Source organism: Ornithorhynchus anatinus, chromosome 13 (assembly GCF_004115215.2).
Source record: "Ornithorhynchus anatinus isolate Pmale09 chromosome 13, mOrnAna1.pri.v4, whole genome shotgun sequence".
Taxonomy (NCBI): Eukaryota; Metazoa; Chordata; class Mammalia; order Monotremata; family Ornithorhynchidae; genus Ornithorhynchus; species Ornithorhynchus anatinus.
The window spans coordinates 23,645,987-23,661,713 of NC_041740.1; the positions used below are offsets into that span (position 1 = coordinate 23,645,987).

The following is a 15,727-nucleotide window of genomic DNA, read 5'->3' on the forward strand; positions in this document are numbered from 1 at the left end:
CGGAAGACTCTTTTGGCGCCAGCCCAGATGAAAGACGTCGAGAGCTGCGGAGAAGCTACTGAGGGTGCTCGCTCTGAAACTGCACGCTCCAGAACGTGAGACGGGGCGGGGTGGGAGAATTCTGCGGCCACGGGAGGGTCTGAAGGGGGTGGTCTCTAGATGATCCCCTGTGGGCAGCGCAGGAGCAGGGTCCCGCTGGCTCAAGACGGGGAAGCAGCCTGAGAAGGTTCAAGCTGAAGCAGCAGCGGCATTTTTTTTTTTACTGCGATTCTTATCATCATCAGATGCCAGCGAGTCATTTCTGATTCACAGCGACTTCACGGAAATATTCTCCCTAAGCGGAAGCGGCGTGGCCTAGCGGAAACAGGCCTGGGAGTCAGAGGCCCTGGGTTCGGCCGCTCTCCTTCGCCTGCAAAATGGGGATCTGGGACCCGTTCCCCTCTTCCCTTAGGATAAGCGTGTCCGGCCCGATTATCTTCTCTCTGCTGTGGCGCTTGGCGTGTAGTTAAGCGCTTAACGGATTGTTATCGTCGCCGATACAGTTCAGCGGGGTTTAGGAGAAACGGGGAGTGAAATGTCTCCAGCACCATCAATATTCCATTTGAGGCCGTTTTCTTTTGGGGAACTTTAAGGGAGTAATTAAATTATAGACTGCCGATTATCTGACCATGGAAATGAAACAGGTTGTACGGGTTCAAGCGGGGGTTCGCAAAGAGGGGAATTTCTACGGTACCGAGGCCACGTTACAGGAGAAAAATCTAATCGAGATTTTTTTTCCCCGCTTTAACGCGCCTCGTCTTGATTGCGACGAATGACAGCAGGTTAAATGACAATACTGATTAGATTCAATTATTCGACAATCCAATATCGATAATGGTAGCATTTGTTATCAGGGGTCAAGCACTGAGTGCCGGGGTAGAAACAAGATCATGAGGTCGGATGCGGGGGCTCATCGCCTAACTAGGCGGGGGAGATCAGGTATTGAATCCCCACTTCAGAGATTCGACGACGAGCAGCTTCACGTCACGCACGGGGGGGGGGGGACGGCGGTAGAAAGAGTTGAATCCCGTTGGAAGTTTAACAGACTTCCTCTTAGAAGATTAAATAACTCCGAAGTTAACAATTCCATACGGTCTCCACGGAAAAGCTGCACTCCTGCCCCGATACTTTCCCAGGAGGCCGGTGTTAAAGCCTTCCTCTTTCCGTGAGGGTCAGTAACGACGATCACCGCGGTATTTATTAAACGCCGAGGGAGAATAGGTAGCGAATCCCCATTTTACAGACGAGGGAACGAAGGTGAAACTACGGCGCAGGGTAGGTAAGTGGCGGAGCCCGGACTGGAACTCAGACCTTCTGATTCCCAGGGCTCCGTTCTCTGCACTTGGCCGTGCCGCTTCCCGGCCGGGGGCACCGTCTAATTTTGCCTCAGATGATAATAACGACGGTGGCATTTGTTGGGCGCTTACTATGTGTGAGGCACCGTTCTAAGCGCTGGGGTACATTCAAGGTAATCGGGTTGGAAGAGGCAGTCCCTGCCCCACATGGGGCTCCCGGTCTCAACCCCCGTTTTACAGATGAGGGAACTGAGGCTCAGGGAAGCGACTTGCCCAGGGATTAGGACCCGGGCCCTTCCGACTCCCAGGCCCGCGCTCCACCCGTGCCGCTTCTCTAGACCGGAGGCTTGCCGTGGGCAAGGAATGTTTCTGTTCATTGTTATCTTCTACCCGTCCAAGCGCCTAGTACAGTGCTCTGCACAAAGTAAGCGCTCGGTAAATACGATCGCCTGACTGACTGAAATGGGGCAGGACTGTGAACAGTGATTTCAAAGGAGAAATGAGGTTGGTAAAAATCCCGCCCAACCGAGAGAGAGAGAGAGAGAGAGAGAGAGAGAGACGATGGCGGGTGGCAGCCGGAGGAGGCGATAATGTTGGTATTTGTTAAGCGCTTTCTACGTGCAGAGCACTGTTCTAAGCGCTGGGGGAGACACGGGGTAATCGGGTCGTCCCACGTGAGGCTCTCGGTTAATCCCCATTTTACGGACGAGGGAACTGAGGCACAGAGAAGTGAAGTGACTGGCCCACAGCCACACAGCTGACAAGGGGCAGAGCCGGGGGTCGAACCCACGACCTCCGACTCCGAAGCCCAGGCTCCCTCCACTGAGCCACGCCGGTTAAATGTCTGCATCCGGGCTGGCCCTCGGCAAGGGGGACCGAATCCGCGGAGCCGAGGGACTAATAAATGACGACGACAACTGTAGCTTTTAAGCGCTTACTGTGTGCCAGGCGCTTGTATTGAGCGCCGGGGTGGACACGAGCCAATCGTGTCGGACGCGGTCCCTGTCCCGCGCGGGGCTCGCAGCCTCAATCCCCATTTCGCAGATGAGGCAACTGAGGCCCAGAGAAGCGAAGCGACTTGCCCAAGGTCACAAGTGGCAGAACCAGGCCCGTGCCCGGGCCCTACCCGCTAGCTGGACGGTCTCCCGAGCCGCGGCCCGGCAGGGCCGCCTCCAGAGGGGCGCGGGCGACGGGCTCCCGGGAGGCTGGAGAAGAGGAGCCCTGGGATCGGCTGCTGCTGTTGGCGGTGGGGGTCCGGGGCCTCGGGGGCGGCGGAGATCCCAGATAAGCATACCATCATTTGTCTCCAATCCCCGAGCCTGCCCAGCCCATCTCCCCCCATCTCTTCACCTATTCATCTTTCCAGCCCGTCCATCACCGTCGCTAGGGACTCGAGTCGGCCAAACAAGAACCCATCCCGCGCGCTTTGTTTCCAAAGCTCCGGCCGCATCCTCATTTCTGAAAATGTAACAGAGCCGGCCCCTGCCTCTGTTAGGCCGGCTGATGACATTCCCCTCCTGTTGACTGTACAAACACCACCCTCCGGGGACTTCAGATTTCTACTCCAGACGCATTCTTCCGAAACAACCTTTCCCTGGAAACGCGGGTCCTGGCTGGGACGACGAGAAGCCGGCGCCCGCGCCTCCCCGGCCATCCGGGCCCCGCCCGGCAGAGGAGCGGACTTCGGAATCCCGTGCCGAGGTGACCCCGGGAAACGCGCACGTTCATCCCGTCGCATTTAACGAGCGCTTACCGTGTGCGGAGCCCGGTTCTGGGCGCTCGGGAGAGTACAGTAACGGACACGTTCCCTGCCCCCACGGGCTCGCAACTACGTTCTTCGCTAATAACGGTAACCGGGGTATCTGTTAAGCACTTATTAGACGTCAGGTGCCGTACCGAGCGCTGGGACACGGCGTCGGGTCCCACGTGGGGCTCACGGTCTAAGTAGGACGGAGAACCGGTACCGAACCCCCGTTCTGCAGGTGAGGGAGCTGAACTCGGAAGTGAAATGCCTTCCCTAGGGTCACGCGGCAGCGAGGCGGCGGAGCCGGGGTTAAAACCCAGGTTCTCCGACTCCCAGGCCCGGGCCCCTTCCGCGAGGCCAAGCTGCTCCTCGCCACGTCGCCGCCGCGAAGCTGAAGCCCCCAACTCCCGCCTCGACCGCGGGGCCGGGGGCCGTCTGCCGTCGGGCGTCACGTTTCGCTCCGTCTGACTCGAGAGATCAACGCAGCTCGGTCGGCATTACGGCAGAGGGAGGGGAATCAACGAAACCAACAGAAGAGTGCCCTCCGTGATATCCGTCGCCAGCTCCGTCCGCTGACCTGGGCACCGTCGGGGGCGGCGGAGACGTCGACCCCGGAGTCCCACGGACGCAGACGTCCTGTACTCGGCGGCCGCGGCCTGACGCCCCCGCTTTGCTGCAGGAACCCGCCCAAGCCTCATCCTCCCTGTATTTTTTCCAGCGTCTACTACAGGGCCCGGCCCGCTGTGCCGCGCTTCGTGAATAATCACCGCGCCAGCGAAGTTACGGATGATGGCAGAAGGTAGGACGCGGCGGAGAAAACGTATCCGCGGGGTCGCCGTGCGTGGGAAGCGGCTCCGCGGCACTCGGCAATAACGGGGATGAGGGTCAAGAGGGAAGCATCCTCCCGCGTGCCCCGGGACCAGGTCGTCCAGCGTCCGTCTGTCCCTAATCTGGCTCGCCGCCCCGTGGCCCCAGACCAGAACCGGGCGGCAGAGGAAGGGGCTAGGTCTGAGGTTTCCAGTCCAGGCGGGCTTCCCCTGTATGAACAAACAAGCTGCTTAAACATCCATGAAAGGGGAAAAGAAAAACCACCCAAGAGCAAAACGAAAGGCCTAGAGCCAAAGGGAGTTAAACGGAGGCGTCGGCTGCCGCTGAATGACAGAGCCGACGTAAGGTGGAGGGGGATTTTTTTAAATGTACCCGCCGGCCCGGCTACAATCCCCCGATCTTTCAACGTCAGGCGGGGGGAAAATCCACCCGCGACACCTTTACATCCGCAGGTGTCCCACGGGTTTCTGTTAGTTGGCAAATACGCCAAGATGCCCCGGGCAGACCCGGAGCACCAAGCGACCGGAGGTCGAATCCAGAATCGGAGCCATAACCGGGGGCTGGAGAACCTCACGTAAATCGACATCTTCCGGGGAGCTGAGACCAAGTCGAAGCCAGCCGTATCGAGTCCCTTCAGATGGGCCCTGGAGACTCAGAAGGCCAATCCATCGAAAGAACGCGCACCGGCTCGCGTGACATATTAGAAACCGATTACTGAAATTTTCAGATTTCTTTTTTTTTTTTGTTAACAAGGCATCTGTGACGCGCTTACCGTGTGCCAGGCACCGTGATAGCGCTGGGGTGGGTACAGGCCAATCAGGTCGGACACCGTCTTAAACTCCATTTTACAGATGAGGCCCAGAGGAGTGAAGTAACTTGCCCGAGGTCACGCAGCCGACACGCGGGGCCGGAATTAGAACTCGGGTCCTTCCGACTCCCGGGCCCGTCCTCTACCCACTACGACAGGCCGCGTCTCCAGGTTACTACCGGCCCTTAGACACGAACTGGCCGAACACACTGAGAAGACGGTGGCCCGGTGACAAGAGCTCGGGTCTGAGAGCTGGTTCTAATACCAGCTCTGCCATTTGTCTGCTGTGTGGCCTTGGATTAGTCACTTGTCTTCTCTGTGCCTCAGTTCCCTCACCTGAAAAATGGCCATTAATATTGTGAGCCCAAGCGGGACATAACAACAACAATAATGGTATTTGTTCCATTTGGGGTGGATTCGCGCAAACCGGGTTGGATCGCCCCTGTCTCACGGGGGGCTCACGGTCTCAATCCCCATTTTACGGGTGAGGGAACTGAGGCCCCAGAGAAGTGAAGTGAGTCGCCCAGAGTCGCACAGCAGACGGGATTAGAACCCACGACCCGCTGACTCCCAGGCTCTATCCACTACACCATGCTGCTTGTGCCCCACCCGATTAGCTTCTATCTACCCCAGGGCTTAGTACGGTGCTTGGCACATAATAAGCACTTAACCAATACACACGCACGCACACATATATATATATATATATATATACTATATCGATATAGTCGGGCTCTTCGATTTTCCTACTCCCGTTCTCAAGCCTCCAAAGGCCATCTGTGGGAAACATCTATCCGGGACGGGTAAAGCCGCCTTGGAGGCTTCCGCTTTCTATTAATCGATCGCATTCACCGAGCACTTACTGCTCTATACCACGTATATTCCTATAGGAAGACTGGAGGCCGTAAGCTCGTCGGGGGCGGGGAACCCGCCTGTTTACTGTTGCACCGTCCTCCCCCAAGCGCTCAGTACCGTGTTCTGCACACGGCAAGCGCTCGATACATACGCCCGAATGAGCCGTAAGTGAATGAAAATGACGCCCGCTTCCTACGACCAACCCGCGGCGGGGACCGGGGTCTTGCCGCCGCCTACGGTGAGATCGGTCCGAGAACAATCCCTGTGAAGATGAAAGAATATCCTCGGGGCTCGGGGAATTCGATAAGCCTTTCCCAAACAGGCTTCGGGATGCGCATTCAAGAGGGAGGAGGCCAAACGGTGACACCCAGCCACCGTGCCAGGGAACTCATGTGCTCTTTGGCTTCCCTGTGCGGGCCATCCCCAGGACAGTTTACAGCCAACAGCAATAACCGGGAGCAAAAGGGCGAGAATCAAAGCCAGGACCTCCCCCTCTCCCTCAGAGGTCAGAGAGCCATCGGCCGGCGATCGCTGCCGTTTGTTTGTTCCCAAACTCGGAGAGAGATGAACCCAAGACCTAAAGATGAAATCTGTCTTCGCGTTAGCATTTCTTTAGGCCTTTCGGTTTCTCAAAACCCTCGCCCCCCCCCCCCCCCCGAACTTGCCCCTCACGGGTAAGCCCCACGTAATGCTGCGATTGCCCGAGGGGAAAGTACTTGAGAAGTTCATAATCCAAGAGGGAAGGCGATACGCAGTAAGTTCAACTTCTGCGCACGACGGAGGGTGCGCTCGTTGCTTTCCCTTTCACCGGTGGGCACGGTGAACCGAAGTATCCTTCGGAGAAGGAGAAGGGGCATCGGGTAACAAACTTTTCAAACAATAATGCCTTCCGTGGAGGTTTCGAGAGAGTGAGCGTGGCCACTGTGACTTTATGAATCAAGTCGAATAGCGGATAATAATAACGACGACGACAACGTTGGCATTTAAGCGCTTACTGTGTGCAGAGCACTGTTCTAAGCGCTGGGGTAGAAACAGGGTGATCAGGTTGTCCCACGTGGGGCTCTTAATCCCCATTTTACAGATGAGGCGGCTGAGGCCCGGAGAAGCTAAACTAAGTGACTTGCCCACAGTCACACAGCTGACGAGCGGCGGAGCCGGCACTCCAACCCACGACCTCTGGCTCCCAGGCCCGGGGCTCCTTCCACTGAGCCACGCTGCTTCTCTATGAAATAATGAGACTGATAATGATTGTTCGGCGTTTACTACGTGCCAAGCACCGTACTAAGCGCCGGGAGAGATAGATACAAGATAATCGGGTCCCCCCCCGTGCGGCTCACGGCCTGAGGGAAAACTACCCCTCTTTCCTCACCTCGCTACTCTCCTACAACCCAGCCCGCACGCTTCGCTCCTCTAATACCGACCTACTCCCTGCACCTCGATCTCGCCTCTCTCACCGGTGAGCTCTGGCCCGCGTCCCGCCTCTGGCCCGGAACGCCCTCCCTCTTCGTATCCGACGGCCTCCCCACCCTCAGAGCTTTATCGAAGGCACACCACCTCCAAGAGGCCTTCCCTGACCAAGCCCGCGTTTCCATTCTCTCCCCCTCCGCCCTGCGTTTCCCTCATCCGCTCCCTTTCACTCCTTTCAGCCCCACAGCACTTCCGCGCGTATCTGAAATTCATTTCTTTATACCCCTCCTAGACTGTAAGCTCGGCCGTGGGCGGGGAATGTGTCCGGTGAATTGCTAGGCCGTACTTTCCCAGGCGCTCGGCACGACGCGCTGTACACAGTAAGCGCTCAATAAATAAGACTGACCGAGAAGAGGTACGGAATCCCCGTTCTGAAGACGAGAGAACTGAGGCGCAGGGAAGCGATAATAATAATGCTAGTATTTGGTAAGCGCTTACTACGTGTAGAGCACTGTTCTAAGCGCCGGGGCAGACACAGGGTAAGCAGGTTGTCCCACGTGGGGCTCACAGTCTTAATCCCCACTTTACAGATGAGGGAACTGAGGCACAGAGAAGTGAAGTGACTCGCCCGCAGTCACACAGCTGACGAGGAGCAGAGTTGGGATTCAAGCCCATGACCTCTGACCCCCCCCACCCCCCCCCCCAAGCCCGGTCTCTTTCCACTGAGCCACGCTGCTTCCCAAGGTAACACAGCAGGGATGTGGCGGAGCCGGAATTAGAACCCGGGACTTCTGACTCCCAGCCTATTATTCATTCACTCACTCATTCAATCGATCGTATATATGAAGTGCTCACTGTGTGCAGAGCCCTGTATTAAGCACCTGGGCAAGAACGATACGACCATCAGCAGCGACAGTCCCTTTCCACGGCGAGCTCACGGTCTAGAAGCGGGGGGAGAGACGGAGATCAGTAGAAAAAAATGAAATTACAGATATAGACGTAAGGGCCGAGGGGCCGGGAACGGGGGAAGAGCGAAGGGAGCAGGTCAGGGTGGGGCAGGAGGGGGCGGGAGATGAGGAAAAGGGAGGCTTAGTCTGGGAAGGCCCCTTGGGGGAGGCGGGCCTTCGGTAAGGCTTTGAAGGGAAGAGATTTGAGGAGGGAGGGCCTGCCAGGACCCAGGTAGGACCTGGGTCAGGAGTCGACGGTGAGACGAGTGAGGCCGAGGCACGGTGAGAAGGTCAGCGCCAGAGGAGCCAAGGGCGTGGGCTGGGTTGGAGAGGGAGAGAAGCCAGCGGGGGGTAGGAGGGGACCGGCCGACGGACCGTTTTCAAGCCCAGGTTTCGGTTTGATTTGAGGGTGGAGAGGCCACCGGTGGAGATCGTTGAAGCGAGGGGGTGACCGGTCCCGCGCGTCCCCGTAGAAGAGCGACCCGGGCAGCGGGGTGGAGTCGGGACCGGAGTGGGGAGCAGGAGGAGGTTGGGAGGTCAGCAAGGGGGCTGAGCAGGCAATCTAGGATGAGCGACCGTCCTAACGGGGTAGGGATTTGGACGGACAGGACGGGGCAGATTTTGCCGACGCCGTGAAGGCGGGACGGGACTGGGTGACGGACTGAACGCGCGGGTTGAATGAGAGGAGTCGGGGATGACGCCGAGTTTACGGGCCCGTGGGACGGGAAGGACGGCGGCGCTGTCTACGGTGGCGGGTAAGTCGGGGAGAGGCCGGGGTTCGATAAGCGGGGCGGGGGAAGATGAGGAGCTCCGTTCCGGACGTACGAAGTCCGAGGCGACGGGAGGGCGTCCAAGCGGAGATGTCTCCAAAGGCAGGCGGAGTTGCCAGCCCGCAGAGAGATCGGGGGAGGAGATGTAGGTTTGGGTATCACCTGCACAGCCGGGAGAGCGAAGGAGGTCTCCGAGGGAACGAGCGTAGATGGAGAACAGAAGGGGACCAAGAACTGAACTCCGAGGGACCCCCCGGAGGAGGAGCCCAGGAAAGGGACGGAGGATGAGCCGCCGGAAAGACGAGAGGAGGCAGGGAAGCCACGGGTGGATAACGTTTCCGGGAGAAGGGGGTGGTCCGCTGCGTCGAAGGCAGCATCAGGCAACGCCGCTGCTCTCGCTTAATTACTGCAGAAGGTACGACACCCGCAGGGCGTATTTCCGCAGTGGGTATCCACGAAACTCTCCGCAGAAGCCAAGCGAGGGAAAAGCGCTTTCGGAATTCACGTACTCGCTACCGTCGGGACCACGGCTAACCTTGGATCTCAGCTCTGGGGTGGGCAAGTAAGGGTTGAGTTGGTCCCCGAGGGCGCACTGGTGGTGAGGTCGGGGGTGCGGGAGGGCCAGGCCAGCTGCCGTCTAAATTCCCTTCCACTCCAAGGCCTTCCGAAATCACGCTGGTCCACCAGTCGGAGAGTCTGCCGGCCTAGCCCGGAAACCCCGCCTAGTTAATTAAAGCCGGCCCCGCGCGCGCGCGCGCGCGCGCCGCGAAGCCGGGCTGCACGGACAGGAATGAAACCCTAAGCGTAGAGAAGACGCTGCCGCATCCGGACGTCTCCTCTGTGCCGCCCCTCGATCCGATTCTCATGTTTTCTCTTCTTCAGTAATGAGCTTTCATTAATCCATCTCAGAAGGCGCGTTTAAAGCCCTGCTCTTTCGGTTTGAGCTTTCATTAAGTTCGGATGAGACTGGGTGCACCGCGTGCCGAACGCTCCTGAAAAATATTCCTCTTCCAACGGCCCCATCCGTATCTCATTCCTACCTCTCAGTCCTTCCCGGTGCTTAGGACACGTACTAACATTACTCTTCGCTGGCCGCCCGCTAGACTTCCCTAAGGGAGTGGCTCCCTTCGACCGCGCGGATTGATCAACCGATGGCGTTTACTGAGTGCTTACTGTGTGCAGAGCACCGTACTAAGCCCACCTGGGTGAGAAGCGGTACGGCCCAGCGGGTGGACAGGAGCAGAGCGGGTTGGACACGGTCCCCGTTCCATGTGGGGCACCTTTCGTTTCCCAAGTCAGACCCAGAGAGGGTGAGGGGGCGTGGGGACAGGGTTGGAAGGGTGGCCCGGGGAGCCCTTGGCAAATCCAAGTTTCGGAGGCAAAACCCAACGTGATTAAGAATCTGAAGGGGGGGGGGGGCGGGGGGGATGAACACAGGTGGGGAAACTAGGCAGGCTCTGTTTTGGGGCAGTTGCGAGGGCAATTAACCGACGTGTTTCCGGGCCGACATCTCCAACTGCATCTGGATCATCTTCCCTCCTTCTCCTTAAAAGCCTCCAGAGGCTCCTTCCCCCGCCGTCTCACCGACCCCTGCGCCGGCCTCTCGTTCCCTGCTCGGGTCCCTCCCCTGCCTGGGATTCCCTCTCCTTCAAATCCGGCCCTCTCTGCTCCGAAGCCCTTTCGAAATCCATCACCTCCAGGGGACTTTCCCCGATTAACTTCCTCCTCCTCTGGTCGGGTCATTCATTCACTCGACGGCATTCACTGAGCGCTTACTGCGTGCGGAGCCCCGTACTAAGCGCTTGGAAAGTACAATTCAGCACCAGAAAGGGAAAATCCCCACCCAACGAGGGGCTCGCAGTCGAGAAGGGTGTCATCCCTACAGCTACCTCGGCACGCACGGATTTGCAGTCGCCCTCATCGTTTACGTACACGAATTACCCGCTCTATTATTCATTCACTTATCCGTCCTTCTCTTTTCGGGTCATAATCCGTCGGCGGTATTTATCGAGCGCTGACCGTATAGAGAACACCCTACCAAGTAAACGGTTGGGAGGGGACGAGAGAGCTCGTAGACGCGGGCCTGCTCGTAAGAGGTGAGGACGGGGACGGATAAAGGTTATTAACTTCTCTGTGCCGCGGCTCCCTCATCTGTAAAATGGGGATTAAGACCGGGAACCTCATGCGTATCTACCAGTGCTTGGCACATGGTAAGCGCTTAACAAATGCTATGATTGTTATATATACACGTAATTTCACTTATTTATATTTAGGTCTATTTGTACTGATGTCTGTCTCGGCCCCTCTGGACCGTGAGCTCGTTGTGGGCAGGGACCAGCTCTCTTTTTCGCTCTATTGGACTCTCCCAAGGACTTAGTACAGTGCTCTGCGCACAGTAAGTGCTCAATAAATACGACTGAATGAAGGACTGAATGAATGGGTGTTGTTGGGAGAGGACAACAGAAATTGCAGTTTTGATCCCCGCCCTCAAGGATCTCACTAAATAACCGGGGAGACGGACGTTAAAATAAAGAGGAGGAATGATGGAGTATATTGTGTACCCGGGTACAAATCTATTATTCTGTTTATTTTAGTGATGATGTCTACATATCTATAATTCTACTTATTCCCACTGACGCTACTCATGCCTCTTTACTTGTTTTGTTGTCTGTCGACCCCCTTCTAGACCGAGAGCCCGTTGTTGGGCGGGGAGTGTCTCCATTTCTGGCAGAACTGCGCTTTCCGAGGGCTCAGTACGGTGCGCTGCACACGGTAAGCGCTCACTAAATACGACCGGATGGACCAACTTAGTCTTAATCCCCACCTGACGGATGTGTTCACTGAGGCACAGGGACTTCAGAGACTTGCCCGGAGCCGCGATGAGAACTCGCGCCCAGGCCCGTGCTCCTTCCACTAGGCCTCGCTGCTGCGGAGAGGGCCCCGCGGGAGATGGGGCGACTTTAATGCCCCGGAGGCGCAGAGGGGCTGAAGTGGCCAGAGGTCGCCTGGGGAAGAAATACAGCCTGGAAAGAATGGGATGTCGGACGGCAGACCCAAGACAGGTCTGCCAGTTACCGGGTGGCAGGGAACCTGTCTGTTAACTCTCTTGGACTCCCCACGAGACTCCACACGACCGGAAAGCTGGACGGATAATCCCGCTCTCTAAGAGAGAGGATGGCGGCACCGGCTGTGCCGACTACCGTGGGGCACCACGGCTGGCCAGATCTGGAGAGATCCAAGCACCCGTCCCGCCGAAGCCGCTCCCACCCCGCTGACGGACCAGAATCTCAAGCTAGCTCGCAAGCGGAGACGCTCCCGGCCCCCGAGAGGGGCGTCAGAAGGGAACGCTGGACCGTAGCCATTTTCTTTCATTTATCCACAGCTTCTGACCCCGGCGACAGACCCGATCCGCCACCAGGACTCTTTGCCACAACAGCAGGGGTGAAGGGAGGCTGGGTTTCATCCTGGTCTCCATCCTCATCACGGGACGCACCAGCCAACACCTCCCAGGGATCGCGCAGAAAGGGTTCCGCACGGGTGGAAAACCGTTCAGGTCACACCGGCCACGATCCAAAACCAACGGTGGCCACGTGCTTTCTTAGCTAACTGTCGGAATGTCGACGATTCTGCCTCTTCTACCAGCGGTGAAGGGGCTCTACCAACTCGGACAAGTTTCTAGGAGCGGTGGAGAAGAACGGAGAATCCTCTGCTACCGTGCATCTCGTCCCACCGCAGAAGACCCCGAAGCTCGTAATAATAATGACGACTGTGGTATTCGTTAAGCGCTTACTAGGTGCCGAGCGCTGGTCTGCGGCGGCGCTGAGGAGCAGTCGCTACATCTCACATACGGTGCCAGGGAAAGGTCTCCAAGACGGATCCGCCGAGCTGAGATCCACGAGAGAGCCGCCTCGGCGGGCCCCGGGGCAACGGCGGCGGGGAGGCATCGAAGCGGTGCCGGTCACGACGGGCACGGACGGCTGGCTCCGGGCGGCCTGGGACGCTTCAAGGAGCGCCCTTCCCCGGTTCACGGTCTCGTGGCGACTCGGGGACCCTCAAACGTCCCCTCGCCGCGTAAGGGGTCAGCACGGTCCACCGGGAGAAGCCGGGCCGGGGCCGCCGGACACCTGAAAGAGCAGAGACCGACGGCGAGGGGACAGAAAGCGGGAGAGGCGGGGGAGAGTCTGGTTCGGCAGAGGGGAAGCCACGTAGGAGCCACACGGGCCCGGGCGTGGAAAGCCAGGGGCCCAACGGCCCGGCCCCCCCCACCCCACCGAACCGAATCCCGGGTGAGAGACTCGACCGGCCGGCGGAGATCTCCGCTACCCGCGGGTCCCTTCACCCGACAGCGATCTCCCCGGCTCTTCAACGACGGCGAGGTTGGGGGGGTTCGGCACCTGCGGTTCTGAGAGATGCCCGTTACCCACCAGAGGACCCCGAAAGCCGTTCGGGAGAGTAAGCTGCCCGTAGCGCACGGTCGGCTTTTTTGGACCGGGGAACGGAGCCGGAGCCTGGGAGGTCGGGGACGGGTGGGCCGGAGCTGAAGGCCTCCATTTTGGGCCTCCCTCTACCAGGATGGAAGGCAGAGGAGAACAGGCAAGCGGAGAACGCAGCAAGCGCAGTGTCGGGGACAGTGTCGGGGACCCCAGCACCCCCGGGCTCGCCCGCCGTGCCCTCCACGGGGAACGAGGCCGGCACCTTCACGGCCCTCTTCCGGGGGCCAAACTCAGGCCAGGCTCAGCGGGGGCCTCTGGACCGTAAGCTCGCTCTCACCGTACCTCGACCCCGTCTATCACGCCGACGCCTCGCCCGCATCGCACCGCTGGCCTGGAACGCCTTCCCTCCTCATACAGGACAGATGATTTCTCTCCCCCACTTCCAAACCTTACTGAAGGCCCATCTCCTCCAAGAAGCCTTTCCTGACTGAGCCCTCCTCTCCTCCCACTCCCTTCTTCATTCTCGCTCCTTCAATCATCCTCCCAGCATCTGTGTATGCATCTGTAATTTATTCATCTATCTATTTATATTAAAGCCTGTCTTCCCCTCTGGGCCGTGAGCTCGCGGTGGGCAGGAACGTGTCCGTCTGGCGCTCCGCCGTACTCTTCCAAGCGCGCTGTACAATGCTTTGCACGCGGTAAGTGCTCAGTAAATACAGCCGAATGAATGAACGAATGAGCTCACTGTGGGCGGGGAATGCGACTGTTTTCTTGTTGAACGGTCCTCTCCCAAGCGCTTAGTAGAGTGCCCCGCACCCGGTAAGGGCTCAGGAAATACGATCGACTGACCGAACGGACCGTGGCCGGTGCGGGGCCCTAAAACGCCGTTTGAGGGCTTGCGGTCCGGTAATTCATGTAGCGAGATGAAGCTTGAGATTTTTAAACTGTCTGGGGAAGACAGGATACCGCCTTATTCTCCGGATAAGACGTTATCTGTCCCCTGCATTTAACAACTGCCATTCGCCAAGAGCACATTCCGGGGACTACAGCTTCTGGCCTGGTTGAAACGGACGATTTCACAGTGTGTGAATTTCCCTATCCCATCGGTACATTAGTAACGGTAACCTAAGAGTACCTGTGCTCTGAATAAAGTAAGCGCTCAATAAACACCACTGAGCGAGCAACTGATTATCGGAGCCGTGATCTTTCCTCGGTCCGAGATTTTGCAAGAATGCACTCCTTCCGTGATAGAGCTGGGACAGGGAGAAAGAAGGACTGAACCTACCCGTCAGTGGGAACCTTCCTTCCAGGAGAGTATGGGCTCTACCAGGGGAGGGAGAATTCACACCCCAGTCTTCTGGAGGGAAAAGCCGAGAAAGGAGAAAGCCAAGAAGTTCTCCTTTCTCCCGGAATAAAAACCACCACCTCGAGGCACATTCTCTTAAATGAACTTTAAGGGCACTATCGTTTCCGAACCGCCCCCCCCCCCCCCCCGTTGCCCCCGTACCAAATTTATCCCTTCCTCTTCGACCAGCTCGGCGGCAGGGCGAATATCGAGATCGCCCTTCTGCCCTCCTGAGTCGGCCAATGGTACGGTCAACGGACTACCCGGAAACCGACGGGAGACCCGATCTCGACAAGGTCACGGACGACGTTACCGAAAACAGTCATTTCGGGCCGCTGGTATTCATAAAATATCACCCGTCCTGCCAGAACCAAACAGGACACCCTCGAACAGGTAAGACCTGCTTTACCTCGGTGTCGATTCACCTAGGCAGCAGCTCGCATAGTCTAAACTTCAAACAGACTCACTGATAATGGGTTTCGGACTACAAACGCACTATCTGGGACATCGGAAGAACCGCCCTCCCTCTTTCCAACCCCCACGGGGGTCTCAACCTTTCACCGGGGGCAACGGAAGGGGACCATTTCGGTCATTACCGCCCGGGAGGGCGGTGAGATCCAGGAGAGTGAGATCTGCCGCATCACCTGGATAAGCATTTGGTCTGAAAGGAGACTGGGGACCGCTAGAGTAATAATGATACTTATTGAGTACCGAGCCCTGGCCTAAACCCTGAGGTAGACGCCACATAAAGGGGTTGGATACAGTCCCTTGTTCACAGGGGGCTCACAGTCCAGGTAGGACGGAGTAGGATTTAGTTCCCACTTTTCAGGTGAGGAAACGGAGGGACGGAGAAGTGACTTGCCCAAGAGGTCATACAGCAGATGAGCGGCAGGGCCGGGATTTGAGCCCTCGTTCCTCCCGTTGGGTCGAGCTGCTTCTCCGACGTTTAGTCCGACACGGCAAATCTCTCTGGGCTCGGCGTGCCACAGTCGGGAGGCAGCCGGTGCCCGCGACATGCGCACAGGCACGGGCGGAGGACACGTGTCTGCTCATCTGGTTGTACTGTACTCTCCCGAGCGCTTAGCTCAGGGTTCTGAATAGAGTAAGGGCCGAATATGTACCTTTGACTGACCGACTGACCTGATTATCAGAGCGCGATGCCTGCGATTTGGCAAGCATGCAATCCTCCCGTTATAGAACTGGAACAGGGAGAAGGAAGGATTAAGCCTAGAATAGGCATTTCAAATTTCCTCTCC

At 57.9% G+C, this 15,727-nt stretch overlaps 1 protein-coding gene across 2 annotated transcripts in view; it reads right to left on the minus strand.

Moving 5' to 3' along the window:
- Window positions 1-15,727, minus strand: part of LOC100078266 (B cell receptor associated protein 29) — a 53,935-nt gene that overhangs the window by 19,331 nt on the left and 18,877 nt on the right. The window lies entirely within an intron of this gene.